Source organism: Vespula vulgaris, chromosome 4 (assembly GCF_905475345.1).
Source record: "Vespula vulgaris chromosome 4, iyVesVulg1.1, whole genome shotgun sequence".
Lineage (NCBI taxonomy): Eukaryota > Metazoa > Arthropoda > Insecta > Hymenoptera > Vespidae > Vespula > Vespula vulgaris.
The window spans coordinates 1,900,212-1,912,500 of NC_066589.1; the positions used below are offsets into that span (position 1 = coordinate 1,900,212).

General features: G+C 36.9%; 1 protein-coding gene and 1 long non-coding RNA gene across 8 annotated transcripts in view; one reads left to right on the top strand and one right to left on the bottom strand.

Moving 5' to 3' along the window:
* Positions 1-1,253: 1,253 nt before the first annotated feature.
* LOC127063184 (uncharacterized) lies at positions 1,254-6,173 on the bottom strand. Of its 5 annotated transcripts, none has more exons than XR_007781294.1 (3): positions 4,811-6,173; positions 1,819-4,656; positions 1,254-1,695 (listed from the first exon to the last, which is right to left on the bottom strand). It is a non-coding gene; the product is annotated as an uncharacterized LOC127063184 (long non-coding RNA). The 5 variants fall into 5 exon arrangements; XR_007781296.1 differs by having other exon boundaries at positions 1,819-4,243; positions 4,310-6,173; XR_007781293.1 differs by having other exon boundaries at positions 1,819-2,095; positions 4,073-6,173.
* A 127-nt stretch (positions 6,174-6,300) lies between these two features.
* Positions 6,301-12,289, top strand: part of LOC127063175 (phosphatidylinositol 4-kinase beta) — an 18,851-nt gene continuing 12,862 nt past the window's right edge. Inside the window, exon 1 of one of the 3 annotated variants that reach the window (XM_050992563.1) lies at positions 6,301-6,319. The gene's annotated coding sequence lies outside the window, so the exon portion shown is untranslated. Of the gene's footprint in view, positions 6,320-9,980; positions 10,964-12,289 lie in introns of those variants that run through there. The other 2 variants (XM_050992562.1, XM_050992561.1) reach the window with 2 other exon arrangements.

A 12,289-nucleotide genomic window follows, 5' to 3' on the forward strand; every position in this document is an offset into this window, starting at 1 on the left:
TATGATGTGACAAGAGGTGGCACGAGCAATTCTCCCTCCTCCGGGTCAGTTATGCTCTCCTGATCGAAATTTCAAATTCTAGCGACCGCGAAAACTTCTCTAGGCAAACCAGGTTTGTAACAGGATCATATGATGTGACAAGAGGTGGCACGAGCAATTCTCCCACCTCCGGGTCAGTTATGCTCTCCTGATCGAAATTTCAAATTCTAGCGACCGCGAAAACTTCTCTAGGCAAACCAGGTTTGTAACAGGATCATATGATGTGACAAGAGGTGGCACGAGCAATTCTCCCACCTCCGGGTCAGTTATACTCTCCTGATCGAAATTTCAAATTCTAGAGACCGCGAAAATTTTTCCAGGCAAACCAGGTTTGTAACAGGATCATATGATGTGACAAGAGGTGGCACGAGCAATTCTCCCACCTCCGGGTCAGTTATACTCTCCTGATCGAAATTTCAAATTCTAGCAACCGCGAAAATTTCTCTAGGCAAACCAGGTTTGTAACAGGATCATATGATGTGACAAGAGGTGGCACGAGCAATTCTCCCACCTCCGGGTCAGTTATACTCTCCTGATCGAAATTTCAAATTCTAGAGACCGCGAAAATTTTTCCAGGCAAACCAGGTTTGTAACAGGATCATATGATGTGTCAAGAGGTGGCACGAGCAATTCTCCCACCTCCGGGTCAGTTATACTCTCCTGATCGAAATTTCAAATTCTAGAGACCGCGAAAATTTTTCCAGGCAAACCAGGTTTGTAACAGGATCATATGATGTGTCAAGAGGTGGCACGAGCAATTCTCCCACCTCCGGGTCAGTTACACTCTCTTGATCGAAATTTCAAATTCTAGAGACCGCGAAAAATTTTCCAGGCACACCAGGTTTGTAACAGGATCATATGATGTGACAAGAGGTGGCACGAGCAATTCTCCCACCTCCGGGTCAGTTATACTCTCCTGATCGAAATTTCAAATTCTAGCAACCGTGAAAATTTTTCCAGGCAAACCAGGTTTGTATCAGGATCATATGATGTGACAAGAGGTGGCACGAGCAATTCTCCCACCTCCGGGTCAGTTATACTCTCCTGATCGAAATTTCAAATTCTAGCAAGCGCGAAAATTTTTCCAGGCAAACTTCATATGACAAGGGTCATATGAAGGGACAAAAGGTGGCTGGTTTGCTATTTCTAAACGGTATATTGATATCTACTATTTGGTATTGGGAGTATAATGATATGATTTAATAAATGATACATTTTCTTTTTTAGCATGAACATTTTTATTTTGAATTTTATTAATTCATAGTAAATACATTGTTTTTGATACTAATACAAATGTTTACTTTTTCATATATATTATACTATTGTTTTTATATATATAATATTATATAATATAATATAATACAGTATAATATTGATGTAAAGGAAGGGCGAACCATTTTGTTTCTGAAATTAGCGAGCGAAGTAAACAAAATTTATTTTGTAAATAGTCCGTCCTTCCTTTATAACATTTAACTTAATAACTAGTAATCTGCGATTATGATCTTTAAGAACTAACAAATTTGTAATATTTATAATATCTTATAATAGTAAATTTCCTTATATGCCAGGTCGTTAAATTCTTCTATCTTTAAGTTCCTTCACGTTGAGAAGTATCTTCTAGAAATTACTTTTTATTTTCTCCACAATTCGACTTCTCTGAAAAAAAAAATTAGCAATACAGGTTATGTCTCTTTATACTAAGAAAATCTATTAAAGTAATTTTTATAAAAATCATTTTTAAAATCCCGATAATTGGCATTTTATTGTATATATACTTACATCTTATAAAAAGAGTCGAGAGATGTTGAGGAGGAAAAGTCTCGTGATCCAAGGACCGTTTTAAGGGAGAATGAAGAGTCTTAGGTTCGATCGACAAAAGTCGTGCCACTCCGCCAGTATTCTTCTCTCCCGTCGCTTTTTGTTCCTTCTCCTTCATTCGCTTCTACGTGACTGTTTATCTATCCGCAATGTGAGCTCATACCCTTCGTTTTTCTATCGTCTCCAGGCCTGATATTTTTCCCATTCCTGCTATTTCTCTTCAGCTTCGAGGGCTGCCCTAGAAGAAACATCTGTATCCATGCAAGATGATCGTAGATTCGAACGGACGGACGGACCGACCCTTCTACTAACCAAAAATAGAAACTATTATAGCAGAGCATCTGCCATCGGCAGAAAGAAGAGGGTGCAAGGAAAAAAGGAAAAGGGCCTTCGGTGAAATACGGAATGGTGTATGCTTATCCTCTTACAAAACAGAAATGATTCTGAAATAATGTCAATAACAGTCACATGATTTTTATAATTATAATATAACTTCAAACTTTTGTTGTTTTTGTCGAGTAAGTTTCGGATTGAAACAGGTTGTTTGATACTAACAATGGTTTTGATATATATGTATATATAAATATATATACAGGATTATGTATTTTATTACAATTTCATTATTACAATCTATTCATTATTACATCCTATTTATTACATTTATTATAGAAATCCTACTAAGATGTAACATCTTAACTTCATATTCTAGACATATAACTAATTATAAAAATATTTATACTTTGATTACATAGGATATATACATTAAAAAATCGAACACGTTTAATTCCTATACACATGTTCAAAGCGGAAATCAGGCATTTGGCTTCATCCAGCCAAGTCAATTCATTTCCATCTTGCTTGTATTTACAATTGTATTGAGAATGGATCGTATCGTGTTATACGTTGGTAGTTTATACAACGAACGGTTTTCCAAGCACGTAATGCGTACTTTATGAAAGGGAACTGATCGATACTCCACTATGTTCGTATTGCATGCAGGTAAACCGTTACCCGATCGCGATCGATGTCTCGGTATGTGCAACATAGTTTCATTTGCATAGGACTCCAATGTGTTCGTACTTTCATATGAGTTGTCGTGCGTCGTCGTCGTCGTCGTCGTCGTCGTTGTCGCTGTATCATTATTGCACCATAGGCGTTGATTATCAAAACGGAAAAACGAAAGAAGAGATATAACAGGAAGAGGAGACGATATTGGTAGACTCAAACGAAAAAACTTCGAAGAGCTCGTTTAATTAAATTCCATTTCATTCGGTAATTGGCTCGAGTGCAAACACGATTTTACATGGATCGTTCGTTTTAGTAATGATTGAAAACAAAATTGTTATCTTTATTTTTCATTCTTTTTTCTTTCTTTTTTCATTTTTTCTTTCTTCCTTCCTTTTTTTTCTTTTCTTTTTTTTTCTTACCAAGTCGTTAATTTTATACAAAAAGGAAATCATTTGATTCTTTCATTTGAATACTTAGAATATACGATTACGTAGTACCACATGGAAATTCATTCATCTGACGCCCAGCACGCGTACGCTTGTAAACGTATATCGTAAAACGTCCATAAAAGGTAACGTGTGGAGAGGAAAGGGAGGTGTATCATTCACGAGCTATCCTTATCTGTAAGGCTGACTACTACAAAGCTCGTTAGGATACGATAAACACCGGAAGCTAAACAGATCTGTCTGTATAGACCATGGATTCTTGTCACGCATTCTCTATACATCTTTCCGTTAGGCTGTTACATGCTCGCGTGGCTCACAGGATGCAACATGTTTATAAAACATATTATTTTCAAATTGTAAAGAACCTGTCTTTCCAATCGAATGATACGAATACATATATAATCCTATCGATTTAATTAAACGTCTATTATTTAAACGTCTGCTTTGACAAGAATTGTTGTATCTTTGTGAGTATAAATATTTTACAAAGAATAAAGAATTTTTTTACGAAAGAAACAATAATTATAATTTTTTATAATAAATTCATGATAACAGCGAGATTAAATGCATGACGTTGCAAAAATACAACATATATCTACTAATAAATTATAGTTTAATCTAACATATGTGTAATAATGTAGTTTTCCATTTTTTTAAATTACGATAATATTCTTCTTTTTCTTATTAAAAATAAAAAAAAAAGGAAGATTAAGGTAAGATATCAGAGTGAATCTTACGATTGTTTGGAGAATCTTACTTACTTTTATCCTTGGCATCCAACCAGACGTTCTCCAGGTTACATGTAATACAAATAGTGCCTTAACATGTCCTCATTCTGCATGCACAGGTAGTCACCTCTTTCGCGTGGATCACCATGCATGTAATTCAATTTCAGAAGGCATTGGAGCGGTCATATCTTTCCATAAGTTAACCTGCAACATATCAGGCTAATAGATGACATCTTCACCTCGTTGTTCACAATACACATTATGCAGTACGTAAGAGTATATGTAGAAGATAGAAGAGCTCTTTCTTTCTTTCTCTCTCTCTCTCTCTCTCTTTTCCTTCAAGTAATATGCGATCGAACATGCTTTCCTTCTAGTCTTATCGTAGAAGCACAGTCAAGAAGACTTCAAAGTGATGGAAATCGATTATATCGAAAGGCGAACGCGCCAAGTCCGTTGCTTCATTTTCCAAATCGGTTGTCAACGAGGTTCCTTGCGTTCGCACGAAGTTCAATTGTAATCAGGAAGTTTAAAGTTGTAATCAGGAAGTATGTAAGTTGTAAGCAACGAATGTATTTCTCCAGAAGTACACGTAGTTTCTTCTTCTACGTCACGAATTTCTGGATTTTAAAATTTTGAAAATTACATATAACACTAAGAAAATGTATTCTTTATTTAATATTATTAAGATTTTCAATAAAAAAAATTATTTCAATGGAAGCGAAAGGCATTTTAATTGAATTACATTTATCAAGAAATATAAGTAATACTTACTTTACGAAAGAGAAATTTAAATTAGTAAAAGCAGGGACTAAGTGTAGTTTTTTTAATCGAAAAAATTTTTTTATGCCTTCACGTGATATTTATTTATTTTTCCGATAACGAGTCAACGACGCTATCAGAAAAATAGATCGATTATTATTTTTATGTTTATAAATAATAATTTTATCAAATAAGTATATCTCTCGTGGGTGGTCGTTGTCCTCGTTGCGATGAGAATAAGAAGAAACTCCTACATTCGTGCGTAAGAAACAACGTTGTTTCAGAATTTCTTTGGTATGCGGCAGAAGGTCAAGGATCGTCTAGCCTGGCATGCCAGAGTTCAGCCGGTTATTCGTAACTTCTCATACAAGATTCGAGTATCTTTTAACTTTGAAATATGATGTGCCGATTTCATTTATTTTTCTCGCATTTTTACGTTTCTGATTTTCGTTCGTTTAAATGCGCACAATTATTTTGCAAGCGAGAGTTGGCGCAATTCAAACGTTGAGAAAAAGAAAAGGAAAGGAAAATAAAAAGAAAAAAATGGGGCCAAATGTCTACATAAAAGCAACGTCATAAAATTCCGATCGATCCAGAATTAAACAGACAAACGACATTTGATTTACCGATAAAATACTCCGATCAATTCGATCTATCTTATTATTTTGAAATTACAACCACAACGAGCAACCATAACGTTATTGATCTAAATATACAGATTTGTATATTAGATCTTAGAAGGTCGATCGCGATAACGTCACATGAATTATCGTCATTTTTTTAACAGATAGATAACAAGTTCTCGTAAGATTGATCGATCTTTCCTTTTTCATAACATTTTCACGTCAGTAGATCTTAGAAATGGAACTGTATCCATCGAAGAACCGTTCAGTACCTACTCTAAGAAACTCTATTATAAGTGAAAAAAGGGATTGAAGAATCTAAAAGTATTTAGGAAGCCATCTTTCTTGTGGTTGATCGCCCAAGTGCTCTCCTAGGCTAGCACCTTGTGTATACGAGAGGAGGTCAAGGATTCGTGACACGTTTTTTCATCCGCGATTCCACATTCCGTACTGCACACACCGGTGGCCGTTACGATGTAACGGCCTTCCTCGTTGCTCAACTATGGCCGCGTTTCAGCTAATACACTTGACGAGTCTCCTTGTTACGTAAAAAGGATGTGATAAGTATACTTACATATATACTTCATCATCTGTTCTTTTTTTAATCTTTCACTTATTTCCTAAATAAAATTATAAACGAATCAAGGAATTGTTACACATTGCGAGGAAAGCACAAATTTGATGTGATAGATCGAAGAAACATAACTTTGAAATCGGAAGACATCGGAAAAGAGGAAAAAATTTTAACAGCCTATTGTATCGAGAGAGACAGAAGAGAGAGGAGGAAAGAGCGAGCGAGCGAGCGAGCGAGAGAGAGAGAGAGAGAGAGAGAGAGAGAGAGAGAGAGAGAGAGATAAAGAAAGAGAAGGAGAATCGTTATTGCAGGTTGAAGGTCGAGGTATGCCTATTTTCTCGAGTAATCGAATATCGTCAGACGTACCGATTCTTCGTAAAGCATTGAACTATATTTAACCGTTCAATATATAATCAGTGTTCGATAATAAACTAAAGCGCTATAGTATGTTGCGGTTTCGGTGTTATCATTCATTTCGATGATACTAATCCAAACTTATTAATGCATCTCGACGACGCTATTGTGTACAGTAACACAGCTAATGCAATTCTGTTGTAATTAAATTTGGTTGGTCTAATACAGCTCGATAGTACATAGTTAGAAGTGATATTGATTGAGCAATCGATAGTTCTCACACGATAATCGAATCATTCTCGTACAACTACGATGTTTCGTTGGTTTCCCCATTAATTTAATCACTCGTTTGTATTATTTCTTTTTTTCTTCTTTTTTCTTTTTTTACCCCTTTTATTATGAAAATACAGTACGTGCATTCTTAAGAGTTCTATTATAGTTCATTAGCTAGTCGGAGTAAATCGTGCAAGGTATTTCACGTAGAATCATAAAACGAGAAACTATCGATTCCGAGAATGTTAGACTGGTATAACAACAACGTGCATATTCAACGGGCTATGAAACGTCCTTCCACGCTGGCTTAACGACTTTTGCACTTCGTGCTCTCCGAGCGACTAACAATAAGACCTTTCGAGGAAGATTCGCAGATAGGAAGAATCGAAGGTTCGAAAGCACACATTACATATTTTGTCTAAATTTGTCGATATTCTAATTCAAATAAGATATAAGAGAGAAAGAGAGAGAAAATTTATTCTTTAAATCGATAATAAATAAAGACGAATACTCGTCATGTCTCGTCCATTTTTATACGACAAATGCGATATTCTTTACAATTTTAGAATTTCCTTGACTCAAGTTATCATAATTTACAATGTACAGTTTGAATATTAGAAACGAAAATAGTCAGTTCTTGACTGGATAATAACAGAATTCTTAGCGAACTGCTTGAAAATTCCGAGGGTCGTCAACGAACATTAAGCGTGCAAATTCCCATAGGCGCAGTTTGCTTTTATAGACAGGTAGAAAGCGTATAAAATTACAGGAAGCATCAACGACTGACTGGTTTTACGAGAAAGAGAAAAAAAGAGTGAGAGAGAAAGAGAGAAAGGGTAGATGAGAGGGTATAAAGAGTGTTCATGGGCAGCCGATTTTTCGAAAAAAAATTCGACGTCCGCATCTCTCTTTTTTCTTATGTATCATGCATATTTAACATTGTTATTCCCTAAACTGAACAAACGTCTACAGTCGAAATTACGTAATAGCAAGTTAACGAGCCATAAAGCAGATACGAGTACGAAGCCATATAAGTACGCTTTGTTGTCTTTCTTATCTATTGACAATTACCGCAACGACAAGTATTAGCAAGAATTATTATTACTTGCTATACGTATTTGCAGTTGACGTAACTTTATTTTTATTTTTACTACACGCACGAACTTTTAAATAGGTCGAAACAATAGCCCAAACTGCACGTTCGGTCGCAAATTTAGTTAGTTTCGTACGTGAGAGTTGAATTAAATTAACGAAACTTTTTCATTCCAATCTCGTAAAAGGAACAATCTTAGATATTAATTTAAATAAATTTTTCTACGCATAATTTTATCGATCTACTTTTATATCATAAAATCGATACATTTTTAATGAGTTCTATTACGAATGAGGAATGAACGAAATTTGTTTATCACGTGTATATGCATTATTAATAATCTTTTACATGAGACGAGAAAAATATGCGTAAAACGAAACTTCTTTTTTTAAAGAAAAATAAAAGAATTGACGACAGTCGATTGTACGATTTAAAAGGAAACTGGTGGTCATAAAATCGGTGCGAACCAATTTCGTTGCGACATACATATGTGATGAGTTGACACCTGCATGATTCCGTGTATTTATATATTTATATATACGTGTGTGTGTACGTATACGTACGCATCGCGTACTTTCTAGTTAATTATCGCAACGTGCCGTGAGCGAACAGCTGTTTGGCGTATACCCACGTTAACGCACGTGGAATTGCAAAATTCTTGTATATCGCATCTTGTCGAATATCTTAAGTGTTAATCGTACCCATTTTTATTAAATTAAAGTGTGTTTAAAAAAAGAAATCGAAGTTATCATAAAAATATTTTCATCGTGTGAACGTTAACGACATTCTATTTGATTTTATCAAAATGATCTACAGATAACTTCGATGATAGTTTTAACGGTTTGGAAAAATAAAATCATACTCGAAGAGAAATGCGATTATGATGGAAAGTAAAAAGAACGTACTAAGAAGAGTTTCGAAACAAAGAACTCTATACTTGCTTTTTATCGACGACGCTTTATCAGACTCGTGGATGTTTTTTGGAAAGGAGTTTGAAAACTATACCGAAAATATGTAACTGCGTTTACATCGCGCGGCGAAAATAGATCCATGTCTTTATTATACGCGACAACGATCGAAATCTAAAAGAAGACATTTGTTCGAAGCTATCGACAAAATTGAATCGAGATTAAGTTTAGTAACGCAACGTAAACTGTTAATAAAGAAGATCATCGATAGTTTTCAAGAGAAAAGAGAAACGAAGAAAAGAGTCGTAAGATCCGAGAGAGTTCGTTTGCCGGCCATCGGCATCTTCCCTCTCTCGCGATCGAGTTCTGCCGCCTTTTTCCAAAACTATAACTTTCGATCAGAGTTAACGGGGAGAATGCGAGCGGAGTGTAAACGCGGCATAAGGTAGTCACGAAGCTCTCGGTTCGTGTTCGGTACAGCTGCACTCGTCGCGCAGCGCGACCTTTCCCGTACAAACACCCAGCGAGAATCGTTGCCAACTTAAGGGGAATAGAGAGAAATAATGTAACAGAAAGAGATAGAAAGATAGAGCGAGTATACCCCAACTGCGTACGCCCCACGCGAAAAACGGGCGGACGAAGCCCTGCCGTGGACCACCCACGCGTCGTTGTTACACCTACACATATGTCTATCCCGATTTGATATGTATTCCCGAGCGTGTACTCCTCTAAGCGTGTCTACTACGTGATTTTTCCATTCTCTCGTAGATCGGAATGAAATGCTGCACGGTCACATATGCGACGTCCCATGCGATCGCTCTCCTACTGTTTTGCATTCCGTTGTTATCTCGTTAGTTTGCATTGGCACAAGGCATTTACACGTTTTCAGTAACGTAACGTCCTTACGTTTTTCTCAATAACAGCTCGCTTTTATCTGTTCCTTCTTTCTTCTTCGCAAAAATTTGAAGAAAAAGGAAAAGAGAAATTTGTCGGAAGCATCGTTTCTTTATTTGATCTATTTCCAAACGAAAATAAGACATGTTTGAAAATTAAGAAACAACTCTTTTGATAATAACTAGAATTGCTTCGTAATCAATGTCGAATTACATCGAAGATTCGAGAAGAGAAAACTATAACGCGGAATACAAAAGACGAGTCGTACGTGTGCTAGTGGGAAGAAAGGAGTGAACCCGACGCTCGAATCGACTCGTACGGCCCTGGCATTCGGTATCGTTCGGGCCGTAGGAAGACGACCGTTCGGTTGGCAGCAGTGGCGCCGTGCCAGTCGGTGCATCGTGCGGCGCGAGCAGTCGAGCCTGGCGAGGTCGTCTCTCGCGTCGCCTTTCTCGCGTCTCTCTCTCTCTCTTGCTCGGTGGTCACACAACTACACAACGTTCTTCGCGTAGAACGCATAATACTTCAAACTTGTGAATACTACTGGTGAGACAACGTTTGAAAGAGAAGTTCCAAAGTTTTTCGAAGAGGAAGAATAAAAAGATAGAAAAGAAAAAGATAGAGGGAAAATTATATATATATATACGTACACAATATATATATATATACACACACATACATCGTATACGTACGTATATATGTACGCATACATATAAGTAAAAAGAAAGAGATAGAGGTAGATAGAGAGAAAGAGAAAGAACTCGGGAAAAGTCGTGAGTGGTTCGTGCGTTCGAAATGTACGTGGTGTGAGGCTATGAAGAAGAAACGAGGATCAGTGTTGGAAGAAGTCACCGTTGTCGTTGTTGGGCGTAGCCGGGCGTCGCGCGAAATCGCTTGAAAGCGGCCTCTCCTACGCTCTCGGTGCGTGACAGTACTGAAGCTCTCTGCCATTGGGAAAGGATATATATCTATCTCTGTTTCATTGGCAAACAGCGTTACTACAGCAATACTACTACTATTATTCATTGGTATCAATTGATATACTCGGATTCTACCTTTGACATCGTCAGAAGTTTGAGTAAAAGGGTTATACAAGAAATAGTGATCGAAGATTATTATGCCGTCGGTCCGATCGTAGCACAAATTTCGGATTCTCGAGAGCGAGGTGAGTTCTTCACCGTCGCCACATCATCGTCATCGTTAACGTCGCACCTCGTCATCGTGATGATCATCGACGTTTGTCGTGTGACATATGTATGTGCGCCGCGCGGCGTGCGAGCTTGCTGTATGTTTAGTGAAGGAGATGGAATGAAAGATGAATAGAGAGAGGCTATCCTTGTTTTATCTGTGAGAGAGAAGTATAGAAAGAAGAAACAAAAGACAGCAGAGGCAGAGGTTTCACGAATATCTCAGGGAACCCCGTTCTCTGCGATGTGTGAAAGCGAGGTATTCGTTGTCGATTTACACGCGCATACAACACGTACACATATGATATGTACACACGAGTACGTACCGTATATATACTCTATCGGGCTTCATAATATACACAATATACTATTTTGACGAATTGGACGCAATGGCTCGTTTGTAAGAAGATATACTACTACTACTACAACTAATAATAACAACAACAACAATAATAATAGTAACAATAATCGAAAAGTATAGAACGATAATTTTTCTTTTCTTTTTTCTTTTTTTCTTTTTTTTCTTTTTTAACTCGTAAAAATATTTTTCTTCGTATACGATTGGTTTAATAGACAGGTAGTTCGTGGGCCGGTCGATGATACTCCGGTGTTCGTGCAATTCGGAGTTAGCGATAACGCGTGCGGTGTTTCGTGCGAGAGATACGCGAATGGTAGAAAAGAGATGGGTAGAGAGAATATGTGTACGTGTTGTGTGTACTGTCATTGTCAGAGTACAATACCGGTCCCTTCCTACTTCTGCTACTTCTGATGGTAGGGTGGAAAAAGTAGGGGAAAGAGAAATGGCTTGACTTTGAAAACGCACGTACTTTTGCTTTTAAAAGTATATTAAGAGTAGTACACATAGGTAAGCCGATAAAAAGGAAGAAATTCCTTTTATCGAAATCGTTTCTTCGTCTCTTTCTCTTTTTCTCTTACAAGTTAAATGCAAAGCGAGAGAAACCAGGATGTAATACATAGTATGCGTTATACATATGTAGTCTTGGTTTTGGCTGCCATCGTCGACTTTCTCGAATCGATTTGAACGCGATATATGAGGATACGAAAAGTTTAGCCGCGTTCTTTCGAAACTCGTGAAATTCGACGAAAGTGTATTTCTTTACCGAAACTTTAACGATGAGGAAGTATAGATTAACGATTATAATAAATTCTTATTATCCAATATCGTTCGATCGTTAATAGATGTTATTTGGTTTACGTTATGTTACGAAATTATAAAAAAAAAAAAAAAAAAAAAACAGAACGTACGTTGGCTCCCTTGGCTCCCTTGGCTCCTTGCCAGCTAGATAGAATGACCAGCGAAAATGCGAACGAGAAAGGATTAAATGGAGAGAAGATAGTCACGTGAGAAACTTAAGTTTGTTTTTTATCGTTTATCTTTCATTTTTATTCCTCGATAAAAAGGATAGATCCTATTAGTGTTTTTCTCTAATGTGCGTGCATAACGCATATTTCCGTTTTAGTATACTTCGTCTTTCAATGCCATCGCACATGGATCTGTATGACGTCAGCTTTGACGTAAACTTGTAAAGGGTTGAAAAAGTCTGATAGAGGGGATGTATCTCTT